Source organism: Callithrix jacchus, chromosome 10, assembly GCF_049354715.1.
Source record: "Callithrix jacchus isolate 240 chromosome 10, calJac240_pri, whole genome shotgun sequence".
NCBI lineage: Eukaryota > Metazoa > Chordata > Mammalia > Primates > Cebidae > Callithrix > Callithrix jacchus.
The window spans coordinates 62,534,565-62,554,160 of record NC_133511.1 but is presented as its reverse complement, the minus strand read 5'-3'; the positions used below and the strand labels follow the sequence as shown (position 1 = coordinate 62,554,160).

General features: G+C 47.6%; 1 protein-coding gene across 1 annotated transcript in view; it reads left to right on the top strand.

Annotated features, from left to right (window-relative positions):
- The first annotated feature begins 10,084 nt into the window (after positions 1-10,084).
- The window catches only part of THRSP (thyroid hormone responsive), a 25,982-nt gene continuing 16,470 nt past the window's right edge, over positions 10,085-19,596 (top strand). Inside the window, exon 1 of the transcript XR_013523222.1 lies at positions 10,085-10,387. The gene's annotated coding sequence lies outside the window, so the exon portion shown is untranslated. The remainder of the gene's footprint in view (positions 10,388-19,596) is intronic.

Sequence of the window (19,596 nt, the reverse complement as noted above, 5' to 3'; positions counted from 1 at the left end):
GTCTCTGACAACAGGGTTGGGCTGAACTGAATTTCAACGTGACTTTGAACTGGGACAGGGTTGCGGACACCCCTACATATACATCCACTAACAAAACTTGAATCATGCCATTTAAAAAATAAATTTAAGGCTGGGCAGGGTGGCTCATGCCTGTAATCCGAGGACTTTGGGAGGTCAAGGTGGGCGGATCACCTGAGGTCAGGAGTTCAAGACCAGACTGGCCAACATGGAGAAACTCTGTCTTTATTTAAAAAAAATAATAAATAAATAAGTAAGATTTATTTAACCAGGCCAGGTGCAGTGGCTCATGCCTGTAACTCCGGCACTTTGAGAAGCCGAGGCAGGTGGATTGCTTGAGCCCAGGAGATCAAGACCAGCCTAGACAATGTGGCAAGATCCTATCTACAAAAAATACAAAAAAAAAAAAAAAAAATTAGCCAGGTGTGGTGGTGTACTCCTGTAATCCCAGCTACTCAGGAGGCTGAGGTGGGGGGATTGCTTGAGCCCAGGTAGTTGAGGCTGTAGTGAGCCATAATCTCACCACTGTGCTCCAGCTTGGGTGACAGAGCAAGACTCTGTCTCTCTCTCTCTCTCTCTCTCTGTCTCTCTCTCTCTCTTTCTCCCCCTATATATGTGTGTGTGTGTGTGTGTGTGTGTGTATGTGTGTGTGTATAAATGTATGAGCCTGGGCAAAATGATGAAACCTCGTCTCTACAAAAGAAAAAAAAAATTAGCTGGCATGTTGATACGAGCCTGTAGCTCTAGCTAATCAGGAGACTGAGGTGGGAGGATCACTTGAGCCCAGGAGGTTGAAGCTGCAGTGAGCTGGCCTGGGAAACAGAGTAAGACCCTGTCTCAAAAAAAAGAGTATGCACTCATTTTTTCCATCTGGTATCATGAAGATTTCCCCCATATGAAGGGCTTTTCTGTACTACTTTTTAAAATGGTGATATAGCATTGCGTTGTATGAATGTATCATAAATCTACTAAGCCACATTTTCTTTCTTTCTTCTTTCCTTCCTTCTGTATTTTTTCTTTCTCTCTCTCTTTTTTTTTTTTTTTGAGACGGAGTCTTGCTCTTTTGCCTGGCTGGAGTACAGTGGCACGATCTCCGCTCACTGCAACCTCTGTCTCCCAGATTCAAGGGATTCCCCTACCTCAACTTCCTGAGTAGCTGGGACTACAGGCCCACGCCACTACGCCCAGCTCTTTTTTTTTTTTTTTTTGTAGTAGAGACGGGGTTTCACCATGGCTAGGATGGTCTCACTCTCCTGACCTCATGATCCGCAGGCCTCGGCCTCCCAAAGTGCAGGGATTACAGGCATGAGCCACCGCAGGTGGGTCCTTTTTCTCTCTTTCTCTACTGTAACGGTGCTGCAGTGAGCATCCTTGATACCTAAGGCACTGTGCAAGGAGTAGGCACTTTTTTGAGCTCTTATTCCATGTTTCTAAATTACTAAGAAGGCTGTGGCCCACCATCCAGGCACACAAGGTGTGGCTGCCCTGTTTATGTTTTTGCCCCGTGTTCAGAGTCTGACCTCCAACAGACTGTGGGAACTGCAGGCAAGGGCTGAAACCAGGGCTGGCTGCTGGCCTGTACCTGAGAACCAAGCCTAGGTTGCCTCCAACTCCTGTGTCTTCCTGGAATCTGAAGCACGGGCATTTTTTCTGGCTGATTCAAAGTACCCTTAGAAACTCGCTTCCTGATCCATGTCCTTTGTTCTTTCTCCTGTCTTCTCTTTCTTCTCTCTTCCCTGTCTCTTTTCTTTCTTTCTTTTTCTTTCTTCTTCTTCTTTTTTTTTTAACTCTACTTTAGGCTTTGTTTTACTGCAAGATCTTTCTTCCTTTCTTCTTTTTTTCTTTCTTGCCTTTCTGCTTCCTCTTTCTCCACTTCTTCCTGTGTCTCTTCTCTCTTTAACTCTGCTCCTCTTTCTCTCTGGCTCTTTTCTCTTTGTGTGTCTCTGCCTTTTTCTTCTTCTTTTGTCTTTTTTCTTCACCTTTTAATTTTTTTCCCCTGGAATCCAAACTGTTTCTGTGTCTTTTCTCTTTCTCTTCAGTGGCTCACTGTCTTCCACCCACTCATGTTCTGTGAGTCATCCCTTCACCAGGGAGAGAAGGCAACCAACATTCTCCTTGCTAGGCCTTGATTTGTTTGTTTGTTTCTTTGAGATGGAGTTTCACTCTTGTCATCCAGACTGGAGCACAATGGCATAATCTTGGCTCACTGCAACCTCCACCTCCTGGGTTCAAGCAATTCTTCTGCTTCAGTCTCCCCTTTAGCTAGGATTACAGGTGCGCATCACCACACCTGGATGATTTTTTTTTTTTGTTTTTTTTTTTTGAGACAGAGTTTTGCTGTTGTTACCCAGACTGGAGTGCAATGGCACCATCTCAGCTCACTGCAACCTCCACCTCCTGGATTCAGGCAATTCTCCTGCTTCAGCCTCCTAAGTAGCTGGGACTACAGGTGTGCACCACCATTCCAAGCTAATTTTTGTATTTTTAGTAGAGACGGGGTTTCATCTTGTTGACCAGGATGGTCTCGATCTCTTGACCTCGTGATCCACCCGCCTCGGCCTCCCAAAGTGCTGGGATTATAGGCATGAGCCACCGCGCCCGGCCGATTTTTGTATTTTTAGTAGAGATGGGATTTCACCATGTTGGCCAGGCTGGTCTCCAACTCCTGACCTCAGATGATCCACCTGCCTCGGCCTCCCAAAATGCTGGGATTACAGGCGTGAGCCACGGCACCCAGCCACTAGGCCTTGATTTGAATGGAAGGTGAGTTTGCTTCCCACAAAGGGCAAAGCTAACAGATTTTGGAAGTGGGAGCTGACTGAAAAACCAGGGTGACCCAGGCACTCTGGGCTTCAAGGATTGGGAGACACACAGTCTGTCAAGCTTCCAGTAGAGGCTCTATCACCCCCGGGGCCAGTACATTGGGTCCAATGACTCACCAGAGTGGCATTGGTGCAGTGGCAGCAGGATATAGGTAGGGGCACTGGAGTTTATGACATTGCTACAGGGAGCAAGCCTACTGCATGTGGGCAGGCTCAGGCTGGATGCAGAGGACCCAAGAATGCAGTCGCAGTCTCTGTGAAACAACCTTTGCAAAATTATCACAGTGAGAGGAATCTGACATGGCTGACTCCATCTTGCTTCTAGCCTCTCAGGCTGGCTATCTTTGCTCATTCCTGGGCATGTGCCAAGCTAACTTTGGGAGAAATTTAGTTCATAGTTTAAATGATAATGGCCAGACACATTGCTCACGCCTGTAATCCCAGCACTTTGGGAGGCCAAAGCAGGTGTATCACCTGAGGTCAGGAATTCCAGATCAGCCTGGTCAACATGGTGAAACCCTGTCTCTACTAAAAATATAAAAATTAGCTGGGCATAGTGGCAGGCGCCTATAATACCACCTACTTGGGAGGCTGAGGTAGGAGCATCACTTGAACCTGGGAGGCAGAGGTTGCAGTGAAATGAGTTCATACCATTGCACTCCAGCCTGGGCGATGGAGCAAGACTCTGTCTCGAAAAAGAAAATAGCCCTTCCCTAAAACTAAACTGTTCTTATAAAACTAATGAAAGGCCACTAAGTTAGGAGGGTGACAGGGGCTTGAATTCCAAATAATTATCAGCCATTATTCCAGAGGTCATAAGATTTGCAACTACCCCAATTACTCTTGCAGCATCACTATTGTAGGGCCAAAGAAAGATTGATCTGGTTGGGTGTGGTGGCTCACATCTGTAATCCCAGCACTTTGAGAGACCTAGGCAGGCAGATCACTTGAGCCAGGAATTCGAGACCAGCCTGGCCAACATGGTGAAACTACTGAAAAACGCAAAAACTAGCCAAGTGTGATGGTGCACACCTGTAATCCCAGCTACTGAGGATCTGAACCAGAAGAATCTCTTGAGCCTGGGAAGCAGAGGTTGCAGTGAGCCAAGATTGTGCAGCCTGGGCAACAGAGACTCTGTCTCAAAAAAATAAAAAGAAAGAAAGGAAGAAAGAAGGAAGGAAGGAAGGAAGGGGGAAAAAGGAAAGAAAGAAAGAAGGAAGGAAGGAAGAAAGGAAGGAAGGAAGGAAGGAAGAAAGAAAGAAAGAAAGAAAGAAAGAAAGAAAGAAAGAAAGAAAGAAAGAAAGACCTTTTGAGATGCCTTTCCAGGTTTTGCCCCCACCAAGAAACTGACTCAGCACAAGACGACAGCTTCGATTCCCTATGATTTAATCTCCAGCCTAACCAATCAGCATGCCCCCTACCTTATCCTTCTGGCCATCAGACTACCTTTGAAAAACCCCTAACCTGGGGCTGGGCATGGTGCTCACACCTCTAATCCCAGCACTTTGGGAGGCCAAGACAAATGGATTACTTGAGGTCAGGAGTTCAAGATCAGCTTGGCCAACATGGCAAAACCCCATCTCTACTAAAAATACAAAAATTAGCCAGGCATGGTGGCACATGCCTGTAGTCCCAGCTACTCAGGAGTGTGAGGCATGAGAATTGCTTGAACTGGGGAGGTTGAGGCTGCAGTGAGTCAAGATCCCATCACTACACTCCAACCTAGGCAACAGAACAAGACTGTCTCAAAATAAATAAACAAATAGAATAAAAAAGAAAAATCCCTAACCTATGTGCTTTAGACAAGATTGATTTGAGTAATAACTCCATCTTCTACATGGCATGGCCACCTACGTGTTGAAGCAGAATCATTGTCTGGGGTAAATACCTGAGATTCGTTGTCTCATGCCAAGGAAATCAAGGACATGAACTCACACAAGGAGTGAGTTTAAGAGAGAGTTTCACAGGCAAGAGAAAGGGAAAAGTTGTCTCTCCTGCAGTGAGAGAAGCTCCTGAGTGGGTCTTTTGGTTCTGTGGTGAAATGCATGGGGTTTTTAGTAGTGACAGGGTTTCACCATGTTGACCAGGATGGTCTCGATCTCCTGACCTTGTGATCTACCTGCCTCGGCCTCCCAAAGCACTGGGATTACAGGTGTGAGCCACCACACCTGGTCCCCAATTTTTTATTATGCAAATGATTTCCCTACCTGGTGGGTGCCATGTTGCCTGCTTCTTTACTGCACATGTAGCTGACAAAGAAAAGGGAAGAGGGGCTGGGCACAGTGCCTCATGCCTGTAATCCCAGCACTTTGGGAGGCTGAGGTGGGAGGATCACTTGAGGTCAGGACTTCAAGACCAGCCTGGCCAAAATCACAAAACCTCATCTCTACTAAAAATACAAAAATTAGGCGAGTGTAGTGGCACATGCCTGTAGCCTCAGCTACTCAGGATGCTGAGGATCACTTGAACCCAAGAGGCATAGGTTGCAGTGAGTCAGGATCAGTCAACTGCACTCCAGCCTGGGCAAGAGAGCAAGATTCTGTCTCAAAAAAAAAGGAAGAGGGAACCTCCATGTTGACCATACCTGGCTTCCAGGTATCCCTTTCTATTGGTACAGCTGCCAGCATTTACCTATGCAAGCCTTTAGATTCCTTAAATATGCTTGCAGCTTGATTTTTCAGCCTGCTTTTTGTTAGAAAAGAAACGATTTTGGGGCTGCTTTTTATTAAAAGGAAACCTCACCAAAGACTCTCTTACCCTCACTATCCGCTTGCATAATTTATTTCTAGCTCCTGTATCAGTGTCGATTAAACTCTTCTTTTACTGCAATGCCATGGTCTCGGTAAGTCGCTTTTGTTTGTTCAGTGAGGAAGAACCTACCATCATGTTTCTCATTGCGTGGTCTCACATCACAATGATCAGGTAAGGATGTTTTAAAAATCCAGATTCCTGGGCCCCAATTCATCCCTATTAATCCAAAATACCTAAGATGGGGGTCAATAAAGGTGATTGTGATATACAGACCCATAAGTATCTGTTACATTTTTATTTATTTTTGTGTATATTTTTATTTTTGAGACAAGGTCTTGTTCTGTCACTCAGGCTGGAGTGCAGCGGTGTAATCATAACTCACTGCGGCCTCCAACTCCTGGCCTCAGGCGATCCTCCTACCTCAACTTCCCAAGTATCAGGGCCTATAGGCATATACCACCACTGCTGGCTAATTTTTTTTTTTTAAGGAGGAATAGGGGTCATATTCTGTCGCACAGGCTGGTCTCAAACTCCTGAGCTCAAGGAATCCTCCTGCTTTAGTCTCCTAAAGGCCTGGGATTTTTTTTTTTTTTTTTTTTTTGACATAGGGTCTCGCTCTATCTCCCAGGCTGGAGTGCAGTGACATGATCGTAGGTTACTGCAGCCTGGGTTCAAGTGATCCATCTCAGCCTCTCAAACATGCCAGCTAATTTTTAAATTTTTCGTAGAAAAGAGTTCTTGCCATCTTGCCCGGGCTGGTCTCGAATCCCTAGGCTCTGGCAATCCTCCTGCCTCGGCCTTCCAAAGTGCTGGGATCACTGGCATGAGCCATGGCTCCTGGCCCTGTTACACTTTTATCATTTATTAATTATTTTTTTTTGAGACAGAGTCTCACTTTGTCACCCAGGCAGGAGTGCAGTGGCACAATCTTGGCTCGCTGCAACCTCTGCCTCCCGGGTTCAAACAATTCTTGTGCCTCAGTCTCCCAAATAGCTGGGATTACAGGCACCTGCCACCATGCCCTGATGATTTTTGTATTTTTAGTAGAGATGGGACTTCATTATATTTAGTAGAGATGGGGCCAGGCTGGTCTTAGACTCCTGACCTCAAGTTATCTGCACACCTTGGCCTCACAAAGTGCTGGGATTACAGGAGTGAGTCCCCATGCCTGGCCTCTGTTACACATTTAATGCACACACCCTGTGTCCCAGCAGCCCCACCCCTGGCGTTTTCTTCTACCAAAATATTCTCGTGTGTTTTATGTAGTAAAGTATTTGTTGCAATGTGGTTTGTATTATCCAGAAAATAGGAATATACTCAATATCCATTGGTAGACAATGGTTAGATAAAATGATGATATCTCTTGCTATGGATTAACATTCATCCACTAAAAAAGAATGAGGTATTCAGAGAAACTGTGGGAAGTAGAAAAGTTCCTCTTTAAAGTTTCTTTTCTTGTTAAAGAATAAATCGTAAGTGTGCTAATAACTCTTTGTTAAGCCCTATCCTATGTAGCTGTTAGACATACCATGCTTACAGGCATGTAATATATTCTATGTCCCTGTACTTTAACCAAGATATCTGTGCTGGACATGCTCACAGACATGTCCCAGCTCACCATTGCTTTTACCCGTTTAGAAAAATTTAAAGTTGTTAGCCAATTGGGTTTTAATTTAGCTCGTGAGGTCTGGCTCCAGCCAAGATCAGACGCAGCAGTAAGGACGACCCCAAATGCATAAGGGATAAATATGTCTGCTTTTCCTTTGTTGTACTCTCATGGCAAGATGGCTAGTTAGAGTACTCTTCCTGCAGCGCAGGAAGTAAAAAAGTAAAAATTGCTTTACCAAGAGATCCTTTGTCTCAGTGCTCATTTTTCTTTGTGGCACTGAGCATTTGTTTCCAACAGAAACCAAAAGTGATTTGCAGTGCTGGGATTACAGAGTGGGCCACCACACTCAGCCTGTGTGTGCTTTTCATATGAAACAATTAAACATACTGAATAAAACAAATACCATCCTTGCTCACAAAGAGCTCAGCATCAAGTGAGGGGATAGATTGTGGCAGAGGGAATGCCAACAGAACACCTTGTGACAGGGCTGGTGGAAGCACAGTGGAGGGGCCCCCCGAACCCACTCGTGGGGCTTCAGGGAAGGCCTCCTGGAGCAGGTGACATTTTAACTCGGGTCGTCTAAGATCAAGAGGTATTGGCCAAGTGGAGAAGCAGGGGCAGGATTCTTCTGGTGGAAGGCAAGGCAGAGCAGTCTGAGAGAAAGCATGCGGTTATGGACGTACCTGTGCAGCCCACATGCAGCTGACAGAGAGGGAACGGTTTCACTTAGGGAGTGATGGGCAGCTTTGTCTTGGGTGGATCCTCTGAGGAGGTATTTTCTGGCTCGAAGTGAGAACACCCTGAATAGCTCCAGGCAAAGTCTGGAAACTAATGTGATATAAATGAAGACTTTCCAGTAACCTCAGAATTTCAGCTGAGGCCCAAAGGCAGAAACAAGGCCAGAGTTGCTGACCCTAAAGTGAGGCTGGACCACCCACCTAGGACTCCCCAGAAGAGAGAACAGAGTGAAAATCCACCTCTGCACCTACTTCCTGACCACAAAGGGAGGCGACATACCCAGAAGCTGGAGGAGAAATTTCTCTGGACAGAGTTGTCAATGTGCTGCCTCAGCCTGTTCCCCAGCCCACACCCCAAAACAGGGAGTAGAGGGTGGTGCTCTCCCTTACCTCTAACCAGGTGAGCGAGGCTTTAGGAGAACTACCTGAGGAGTCTTGAAGGTGGAGGCTCTGGGGTCTGGAGTCTGCCTGGCACCTGGCAGGGGGTGGAGGAGCTGGTAGGCAGGGGCTGCACTGCCAGCTGCATGCTTCCTGTGATCCACATGTGGACCCCACAGAAGAATCTTCCTGAAAAGGGCATGGTGGAAGAAAGCTTCCTACTAGGGGTGAGGGGACTCCGGCAGAATGAGACTGGAGGTGTGAGGAGGGATGCAGTGCAGTAGCTGAGGGGCAGTAAGTATAACCCCCAGTGGGTTTTTCCATCCACTTCACAGACAAAACCAATTCACTGAGACCACACAGCACTGCAATAAAGAAATAGTTTAATTGCCAAGAGGCCAGCCATGCCATGCAGGAAACGGAATTATTACTCAAATTGTAAGCAATAATGAATCTGTACAGTCTGTAGTAACCTCTATTCTTGCCTCCTCAGAGGAAAGATTTAGTCGGAGGGGCATAAAGCAGAGGGAGAGACCGAGGCAAGTTTTAGAGCAGCAGTGAAAGTTTATTTAAAAGTTTTAGAGCAGGAACAAAAGGAAGTAAAGTACACTTGGAAGAGGACCAAGCAGGCGACTTGAGAGATCCGTTTCCGGACTGACATTTGACCTGGGGTTTTATACATTGGCATGCTTCCATGGTTTTGCGTCTCCCCTCCCTTGGTATTTCCTTGGTGTGGGCTGTCCATATGCACAGTGGCCTGCCAGCACTTGGGAGGGGCCGCATGTGCAGTGTGTTTACTGAAGTTGTGCACCTGCTCATTTGAGGCATTTTTCTCTTATCGGTCAAGTGTTCCTAGAGGAAGGTCACACCAAGTTAAGCTCTGCCATTTTGCCTCTTAGGTGTGAATGCTTGAGCCCACTCACCCAACTCCTGAGATCCTTTTGAGACAGGGTCTTTCTTTGTTGCCCAGGTTGGTGTGCAAGGGCACAAACATAGCTCACTGCAGCCTTGACCTCCCAGGCACAAGTGATCCTCTTGCCTCAGGCTCCAGGTAGCAGGGACTACCAGCATGTGCCACCACACCTAGCTAATTTTTTTGTATTTTTTGTAGAGATAAGGTTTGCCATGTTGCCCAGACTGGTCTTGAACTCTTGAGCTCAAGCAATCTGCCTGCCTTGGCCTCTCAAAGTACAAATCTTGGGTTCTGTGACAGTGATGTTATCTGCACGAGTAATTGGGGAAGCTGCATATCTTCCCTCTGCCACTGGAATAATGGCTGGCAATCGTTTATGTCTACACCTTAGCAGAACTAAGGCTCAACATCCTCCTGAGCTGGTCACCTTTCATTAGTTTTATAAAGGCAGTTGAGTTTTGGAGAAGGGCTGCTCTCATTTAAACTATAAACTAAATGTCTTCAAAAGTTAGCTTGGCCTAAACCCAGGAGTGACCAAAGGCAGTTTGTAGGTTAAAGGCTAGATGAGGGTTGGTTACATCAGATGTCTTTCGCTGTCCTAATTTTCTCACTGTTATAATTTTTGCAAAGGCAGTTTCATAAGCAGCCCTGGGGGAGACAGCCGCTCTTTTTAAGGGTCCTACTGAGGAGACATGTGAGGGTTTTCATAGTGCCCATCAAAGTGCTCCCAAGGGACACATACAGGCACTGGGAGTCATCAGGCCCAGAGGACCCAGGTCCTTAGACTTGCTGCCCCTACTGCTTCTTCCACACCCCACCCCACCCTAGAAGAGTCCGAGGCAGCCTGCGGAGGGGCAGGAGGAGCAGAAGAGCCTTGTGAGGAGGCAGAGAGGCTGCCAGCCCTCTCCCCAGTCAGCAGGTGTCCCAGCTAGAGGCAGCCAGGGTGGGGGTGGGGGATGCGTTTGCCAGAACACCTGCCTGCACTTAGACACAAGCTGGAATTGCCTGACAGTAAACGGGAGAGGACTCAGAGAAAAACAAGCGATCTGCAGAGATTTCAGCCAGAAATAGCAAAAAAAAAAAAAAAAAAGGAGTCCACAGAATTAGTTCGCAAGGGCAAGAGCAGGAAAGAAAGAGATCGGCTTAGTGCTTTTCCCTGGTAAGTCAAGCCCCTTTAGTAAACCAGCTACAGAACATCGACGCTGCCTATTTGGTTAGAGTGTCTTGGAAAGATGAGAGGATTCGACAATTGTGAGCCTGGACGCTCTCGTGTGTTTCCCCCGGGGCGGGGCGGAGTCTGGGCGCGCCGGCAGGAGGCCAGGATCCCCGCTGCTCCAGGCCCGGGCCTGCCCGGCAGCTCCTTCTGCTGGCCGGAGCCGCGGCGGCGGGCGCCTTGCCTGAACCCGAGCCCTGAGCCTGGGGCTGGGGGGTCCAGCCTTCTCGGAGTCTGCAGTTCTTTGGGGACAGGCATACATGCTTGGATTGAGCCACCCACGATATGAGGCTCACCCTTGCACTGAGAGGAGGCCCTATCCTACAGGGAAAGGGGGCTGATCTGTCGAATATGTCAGTGCGGGGGCTGAGGCTGGACTTAAGGGGGCGAGGTAGGAAGAGGGGAGCCAAGATTTGGGAGTTATGGTGGAGCTTGGGAGAGTGCGGGCATGCTGGAGAATCATCAGTATATATGTATGTATGTATGTTTGCTATTTCATGCCTCTGAACTTTTGCTCAGGCTTGCATTTCTTCCTAGAAAACATTTTTCACTTTTCTGTTATTGTAAGTACTTAATGTATTCGAAAATATTAGATTATATAAATATTCACTTAGCTAAGCTTGGAAAATAATACCTAGGGAATATAAAGTACTCATGTACGCTTGCTTCCCTTTTTCCCCTCCCTCCATCAAATGGCTCCTTCAATTTGGTTTTTCATTCCTACTTAAGTTTGTGTTTACTACCTATGTATGTTTAAAGAATATACAGATACATAAAATCACAGTTTTGGGTTTTTTTTTTTTTTTTTTTTTTTTGAGGCAGAGTTTCGCTCTCATTACCCAGGCTGGAGTGCAATGGCGCGATCTCGGCTCACCGCAACCTCCGCCTCCTGGGTTCAAGCAATTCTCCTGCCTCAGCCTCCTGAGTAGCTGGGATTACAGGCACGCGCCACCATGCCCAGCTAATTTTTTGTATTTTTAGTAGAGACAGAGTTTCACCATGTTGACCAAGATGGTCTCTATCTCTTGACCTTGTGATCCACCTGCTTTGGCCTCCCGAAGTGCTGGGATTGCAGGCTTGAGCCACCGCGCCCGGCACGGTTTTTGTTTTTTTAATTAAGACAGAGTCTTGTTTTGTCGCCAGGCGCCAGGCTGGAGTGCAGTGGCGCAATCTCAGCTCACTGCAATCTCCGCCTCCTGGGTTCAAGCAATTCTGCCTCAGCCTCCCAAGTAGCTTGGACTACAGGTGCGTGCCACCACGCCCAGCTAATTTTTGTATTTTTTAGTAGAGATGGCGTTTCACCATGTTGGCCAGGATGGTCTCGATATCTTGACCTCATGATCCACCCGCCTCAGCCTCCCGAAGTGCTGGGATTATGGCGTGAGCCACAGCGCCCGGGCTTTGGGGGGGGGGGGGTTTGAGACAAGGCCTTGCTATGTAGCCCAGGCTGGAGTGCTGTGGCACAATCACGGCTTACTGCAGCCTTGACCTCCTGGGCACAAGCAATCCTCCTGCCTCAGCCTCCTGAGTAGCTGGGACCATAGGCACATGCCAGGACACCCAGCTAATTTTTAAATTTGTTGTCGAGATGGAGTCTCACCATGCTGCCCAGTTTGCAAAAATATTTTTTAACAGTTACCTTTTTTTTTCCTCTCTCTTTTTTTTTTTTTTTTTTTAAGACGGGGTTTTACCATGTTGGTCAGGCTGGTCTTGAACTCCCGACCTCAGTTGATCCACCCACCTTGGCCTCCAAAGTGCTTGGATTACAGGCGTGAGCCACTACACCCGGCTACCAAAATATTTTTTAATAGAGATAGGGCCTTTCACTATGTTGCCTATGCTGGTGTCAAAGTCCTGGCCTCAAGTAATCCTCCTACCTTGGCCTCCCAAAGTGCTAGGATTACAGCCACCATACCACCGGCCAGAAAAAATGTTAATAGGTATATATTTTATTTAAAATATTATATTCTGTTTTGCAAAAAAAAAAGAAAAAAGAAAAAAATATTATTCTGTCTGAACAGTGTTTGAGAGAAATTTAAAAAAAAAAAAAAAGAAAAAAATACTATATTCTGGCCAGGCACAGTGGCTCATGGTTGTAATCCTAGCACTTTGGGAGGCTGAGATAGGCGGATCACTTGAGGCCAGAAGTATGAGACCAGCCTGACCAACGTAGTAAAACCTGTATTTCTTTTTTTGTTTGTTCGTTTTGAGACGGGGTCTCTCTCTGTTGCCCAGGCTGGAGTGCCATGGTTCGCTCTCAGCTCTCGCAACTTCTGCCTCCCGGGTTCAAGCAATTCTCCTGCCTCAGCCTACCAAGTAGCTGGGATTACAGGTGTGCGCCACAATGCCCGGCTAATTTTTGTATTTTTAAGTAGAGATGGGGTTTCACCATGTTGGTCAGGCTGGTCTCGAATCCCTGACCTCGTGATCCACCCGCCTCAGCCTCCCAAAGTGCTGGGATTACAGGCATGAGCCACCACGCCTGGCTATATTTCTTATCTCTACAAAAAAATACAAAAATTAGCTGGACATGGTGGCACATGTCCCAGCTACTTGGGAGACTGAGGTGGAAGAATCCTGAGCCTGGGAGGTTGAGGCTACAAGCCATGATTATGCCACTGTACTCCAGCCTGGGTGACAGAGTGAGATCTTGACCCCCCCCGCAAAAAAAAATGATTCGGTTCAGTGGCTCACACCTGTAATCCCAATACTTTGGGAGGCTGAGGCAGGTGGATCACCTGAGGTCAGAAGTTCTAGACCAGCCTGGCCAACAGGGTGAAACCCTGCCTCTACTAAAAATACAAAAATTAGTTGGGCATGGTGGCGTATGCCTGTAATCTCAGCTACTCAGGAGGCTGAGGCAAGAGAATCACTTGAACCCAGAAGGCAGAGTTTGCAGTGAGCTGAGATCACACCACTGCACTCCAGGCTGGGCAACAGAGTAAGACTCTGTCTCAGAAGCAAAAGAAAAACGTAAAAACAAAACAAAATAAAAATACAAGGCACCAGGGTGAGGTGGCAGGTGCCTGTAGTCGAAGCTAATGAGGAAGCTGAGGTGGGAGGATGGTTTGAGCCTTGGAGCTTGAGACCAGCCTGGGCAACATAGTGAGACTTCATCTTAAAAAAGAAAGAAAAAGATACCATGGCATGTAAAAACAAAATTAAAAGGGATGAGTGTGGTAGGCACAATAATGGCCCCCAAAATATTCCCTTCCTAATTCCTGGAACCTGTAAATGTTAGGTTACAAGGCAAAGGGAAATTAAGGGGGCAGATGGAGTTCGGATTGCTCATCAGGCCTAGCGGTGGCTCAGGCTTGTAATCCCAGCACTTTGGGAGGCCGAGGTGGGCAGATCACGAGGTCTGGAGTTCAAGACCAGCCTGGCCAACATGGTGAAACCCTGTCTCTACTAAAAATACAGGCAAAAAAATTACCTGGGCTTGGTAGTGGGTGCCTGTAATCCTAGCTACTCAGGAGGCTGAGGCAGGAGAATAATTTGAACCTGGGAGCCAAGATCGCACCACTGCACACCATTCCCAGGACAGTGCATGACTTCGTCTCAAAAACAAAACAAAACAAAACAAAAAACAAACTAATCCACTGATCTTAAGATGGAAAGATTATCCTGAATTATCCAGCAATGCCCAATTTCACCCCTGCTCTAAGACTTGCCTTGGTTTCTCCTTCTGCCTTATGCCCCTCTCCCAAGTAGAGCAGGAAAGGAAGTAAAGTACACTTGGGGCCAAGTGTGGTTGGTACACCTGTAATCTCAGCACTTTGGCAGGCCAAGGCAGGTGGATCACGTGAAGTCAGGAGTTCAAGACCAGCCTGGCCAACGTAGTGAAATCCCGTCTCTATTGTGAAAATACAAAAATAAACCGAGTGTGGTGGCATGTGCTGTGCCTGTAATCCCAGCTACTAGGGAGGCTGAGGCAGGAGAATCACTTGAACCTGAGAGGTGGAGATTGCAGTGAGCCGAGATCGCGCCACTGCACTCCAGCCTGAGTGAGACTCTATTTCTTTTTCTTTTTTTTTTTTGAGACAGTTTCGCTCTTGTTACCTAGGCTGGGGTGCAATGGTGCGATCTCGGCTCACTGCAACCTCCGCCTCCTGGGTTCGGGCAATTCTCCTGCTTCAGCCTCCTGAGTAGCTGGGATTACAGGCACGCGCCACCATGCCCAGCTAATTTTTTGTATTTTTAGTAGAGACGGGGTTTCACCATGTTGACCAGGATAGTCTCGATCTCTTGACCTCGTGATCCACCCATCTCGGCCTCCCAAAGCGCTGGGATTACAGGCTTGAGCCACCGCGCCCGGCCTAGAGACTCTGTTTCAAAAAAGAAAGAAAGGAAGTACACTTGGAAGAGAGCCAAGCCAAGTGCACTGTTTGACCTTTGACATGGGGTTTTATATGTTGGCATACTTCTGGGGTCTTATGTTCCTTCTCCCCATTCTTTCTTTGGGGTGGGGTGTCTGCATGCGCAGAGGCCTGCTAGTGCTTGGGAGGGGAGTATGCGCAGTGTGTTAACTGGCATTGTACACATGCTCACTCAAGGCATTTTTCCCTTACCAGCCAGATGCCCCTAGGAGGTCATTTACCCCCATTTTGCCTCTTATTATGCATGTGGGAACCTACTTCCCCAGTCCCTGAGAGCTTATCACCAGTTTCAGTTTTTTCCTATCTACTGGTATACTGCCTGTCCCTGATGCCAGCTGCAACCAATTATTACTTTAGAGAAACAGCTTAACAACCGCCTGACTCTCACCTGACGGTCGGTCACCTGACCTTCCTGGTTGAGAGGTTGGGGCCTCTTCTGATCTGCTCATGTCTGACCAGCTACCTACTGTAACAGAGCCACGGAATGTGTTGGAGTAAGGGATCAATGGGCGGGAGGGTTCTTGTACAGTGGAAAGACTGATTGTAAAGGAGGTATCATGGAGAAGCCAGAACGGGAGTCCATCGCTGTGAACCTGGCTGGAAAGGGGAAAAAGGGAAGATGGCCTCTAAGGATGGTAACAGGTGGATTGAGATCCTGAGCCCCAGAAAGCCAGGCAGAATGGCATTCACTGGCTGAGTTTTGTGGATGAACTCATGGATCTTGGCGCATGTCTCCTCCTTCTCCAGCAAAGCCCCCTGGCAGCACCTGTGCAGAGAAGGGAGTGGGTCCTCAAACACTTCCTGGACTCTGGCCCAGGTGCCAGACTGGGGGCCAGCTCTGTAGGCAGTCCAAGAGCTGGCCTGAGGGAGGGAGACTCAGGCTCCTCTGTCAGGGCCTGGCCATGACAGAAGGAGGCAGCTGAGCTTGCTGGAGTCCAGGGACTGGCATTGGCAGCCTCCTTGCTGAGCGCCCTCTGTGGCCACCACTTCCTTGGGGAAAACTCAGGAAAAGTGCATGGGATGGGAAAACGGAAGCAGGAGAGCAGCACACCAGGGGTTGACAGCCCCCACAGTCTTCATTCATTCATTCATTCATTCAGTCAGCAAACTAAGGAGATTTTCCTAAATTCATTGGGTATGGAAATGAAACTGAAGAGTCAAGGCTTGGTTCTTAGGCTGGGCACGGTGGCTCATGCCTATAATCTCAGCACTTTGGGAGGCCCAAGTGGGCAGATCACAAGGTCAAGAGATCGAGACCATCCTGGTCAACATGGTGAAACCCCGTCTCTATTAAAAATACAAAAAATTAGCTGGGCATGGTGGCGCGTGCCTGTAATCCCAGCTACTCAGGAGGCTGAGGCAGGAGAATTGCCTGAACCCAGGAGGCGGAGGTTGCGGTGAGCCGAGATCGTGCCATTGCACTCCAGCCTGGGTAACAAGAGCGAAACTCTGTCTCAAAAAACAAACAAACAAACAAACAAAATCAGCTGGGCATGGTGGTGCACACCTGTAGTCCCAGCTACTCAGGAGGCTGACAGGCAGGAGAATCGCTTGAACCCAGGGGATGGAAGTTGCAGTGAGCTGAGATAGCGCCACTAAACTCCAGCCTGGCGACAGAATGAGACTCTGTCTCAAAAATAAAAATAATAAATTTTAAAAGATCTGTTTCTTGCCCTCCAGGAGCTCCCAGGTAGGAGAGAGAGAGACATGTTTTTGATATGAGTCTAGTCACAGAATTTTGCAGTTCATAGCCTTATAGTACGTGATACATGTGGCAGGTGAAGTCCTCCCAGGGGAAGGAACAAAGCATGACAGGAATATAAACTGGAGTCTCAGTTTCCTCATTGGTAAATTGTAGGGATTGGGTTGCTGGATTACTATGGAGTCTTGTTGCTGTGACAACCCAGACATTGAGATTGGCTGATGAGGAGGTGCTTTGTTGACATGCCCCTCTCTCTACCTCTCAGCAAGCCTAGAAGGCCTTAGGCTGACCCCCAGGGCTGGTTGCATCAGCTAGAGGAAGGGCTGTGTTTTCCCAGAACTGGGGGAGGGGTGTGACAAGGAGGAACTTGGGAGTGGGGCTGGATGGGAAGACCTGCCATATTCCTGGTCCACTCTGGTCAGCCCTTCACAAGGTGCCTTTGTAACAGTAGAGTTTGCAGTAAGTTCTCCGAACAGCAGAGAAACTCGTATTTCAGAGTAAGCAGGAAAGGTCTGGGCCTCTTGAGGTGACTTGAGGACTCCAGAGAAGGGGCCCCACCACTCCCTCAAATAAATAGTTTTCCTTAGCTGGTTGTTTGGCTCATGATGCCTCAAAAGCCTCCATTCAGAGGAACTGTGTTTTTTAGTTTGAAAGATCCTGCATTTTCCAAATAGGAGACTGAGGCCTGCAGAGGCAAACTGACTTGCTTAAGTCCAAGTTACTTGTGTCCTTTTATTTATTTATTTAGGACAAGACCTCCCTCTATCACCCAGGCTGCAGTGCAGTGGCACAGTTTTGACTGACTGCAGCCTCAACCTCCCAGGCTCAAGCCATCCATCCTACCACCTCAGGTGCCTGAGTAGCTGGGACCACAGGCAAGTGCCATCATGCCTGGATAATTTTTATTTTATTATTTGAGACAGGGTCTTGCTCTGTTGCCCAGGCTGGAGTGCAGTGGTGCAATCTTGGCTCACTGCAACCTCCACCTCCCAGGCTCAAGCAATCCAATCCTCCTACTTCAGCCTCCCAACTAGCTGGGACTATAGGCATGCACCACCACACCTGATTAAATTTTGTATTTTTTATAGAGACAGGGTTTCACCATGTTGTGAAGGCTGGTCTTGAACTCCTGGACTCAAGTGATCCACCCACCTCAGCCTCCCAAAATGTTGGGGTTATAGGCATGAACCACTATGCCAGCCAATTGTACCTTTTTTTTTTTTTGAGACAGAATCTCACTCTGCTGCCTAGGCTGGAGTTCAGTGATGCAATCTTAGCTCACTGCAACCTCTGCCTCCCTGGTTGAAGTGATTCTCTTGCCTCAGCCTCCTGAGTAGCTGAGATTACAGGCATGTGCCATCATGCCAGGCTAATTTTTGTATTTTTAGTAGAGATGGAGTTTCACCTGTTAGCCTGGCTGGTTTCGAACTCCTGACCTCAAGTGGTCTGCCCACCTTGGCCTCGCAAAGTGCTGGGATTACAGGCATGAGCCACTGTGCTGGCCAGTTGTATCTTTAAGGAGAATATTTTGTGATCAGTAACACTTGGTCTTCCCTCTGCCTGGATAGCAGATCTTCCAAAAGCTGAGAAAGTTCAGGTGTTAGCACAGCTGTCTCTTCTTCCTGGGTATAATTAACCACATTTGGAATTGGGCCTCTTTAGGGGATCTTGTTGAAATGCAGGTTCCAATTAGTAGGTCCCGGTTGGGGCCTGAGAATCTATGTTCCTGATGAACTCTGGGGTAAATCAATGGATGGGGCTGGTCTGCTGATCACAGTGAATAGTAAGATTTGTTACCTTCTTCTTTTTTTTTTTTTTTGAGACAGAGTCTCGCTCTGTTGCCCAGGCCGGAGTGCAGTGGCCCAATCTCGGCTCACTGCAACCTCCACCTTCCAGGTTAAAGTGATTCTCCTGCCCTCTGGAGTACGTGGGATTACAGATGCCTGCCACCATGCCCTGGGATAATTTTTGTATTTTTGGTTAGAGACGGGGTTTTGCCATGTTGGCTAGGCTAGTCTCAAACTCCTGACCTCAGGTGATTCACCTGCCTTGGCCTCCCAAAGTGCTAGGAGTATAGGCATGAGCCACCATGCCCAGCCTCTTCTATTCTTTTTTTTTTTTTTTTTTTTTTTTGAGATGGAGTCTTCCTCTGTCGCTAAGGCTGGAGTGCAGTGGTGCAATCTCAGCTCACTGTAACCTCTACCAGGTTCAAGTGATCGATTCTCCTGCCTCAACCTCCCAAGTAGCTGGGATTACAGGCGTCTACCACCAGGCCCAGCTAATTTTTTTTTTGTATTTTTAGTAGAGATGGGGGTTTCACCATGCTGACCAGGCTGATTTTGAATTCCTGACCTCAAGTGATCTGCCCACCTCTGCTTCCCCAAGTGCTGGGTATGAGCTACTGCACCTGGCCTCATTACCTTATTTTCTTCCTAGTGCATGTCGAAATGTGATGTTAGCAATATTGATCTGTGCTTATGTTTGTCATGGCTCTCTCCCAACTAGTTATATACTACCTTGAGTGCAGGGACTGTGCCTACCTCACATTGTGTTATATCCCGAGGCCCAGCAGAGTGAGTGGCACATAGTAGGCTCCCAATGCAGGAACTCCCCTGAGGGACAGAGCAGGGGGTTGAAGCACACAACAGGAGCTGAGTGCCTGGGGGCAGGAGTGTGGCAGATCATGAAGATAAGGCTCCTGAATGTTTTTTCTTTTTTTTTCTTGAGACAAAGTCTCACACTGTCCGCTATCATAGCTCACAGCAGCCTCAACCTCCCAGGCTCAAGTAATCTTCTCACTGCAGCCTCCCAAGTAGCTGGGACTATAGACATGTGCCATCATGCCTGGCTAATTTTGTTTATTTTTTTGTAGAAAGGAGAGATCTTGCCTATATTGCCCAGGCTGGTCTCAAACTCCTGGGCTCAAGCAGTCCCCCTGCCTCAGTCTTCCAAAGTACTTGGATTACAGGTGTGAGCCACTGCACCCAGCCAGCTCCTGATTCTTTAAAAATTTTTACATATATATATTACATATATGTAATATGTTTTGTGTGTGTGTGCATTTTTTATTTTTAAGA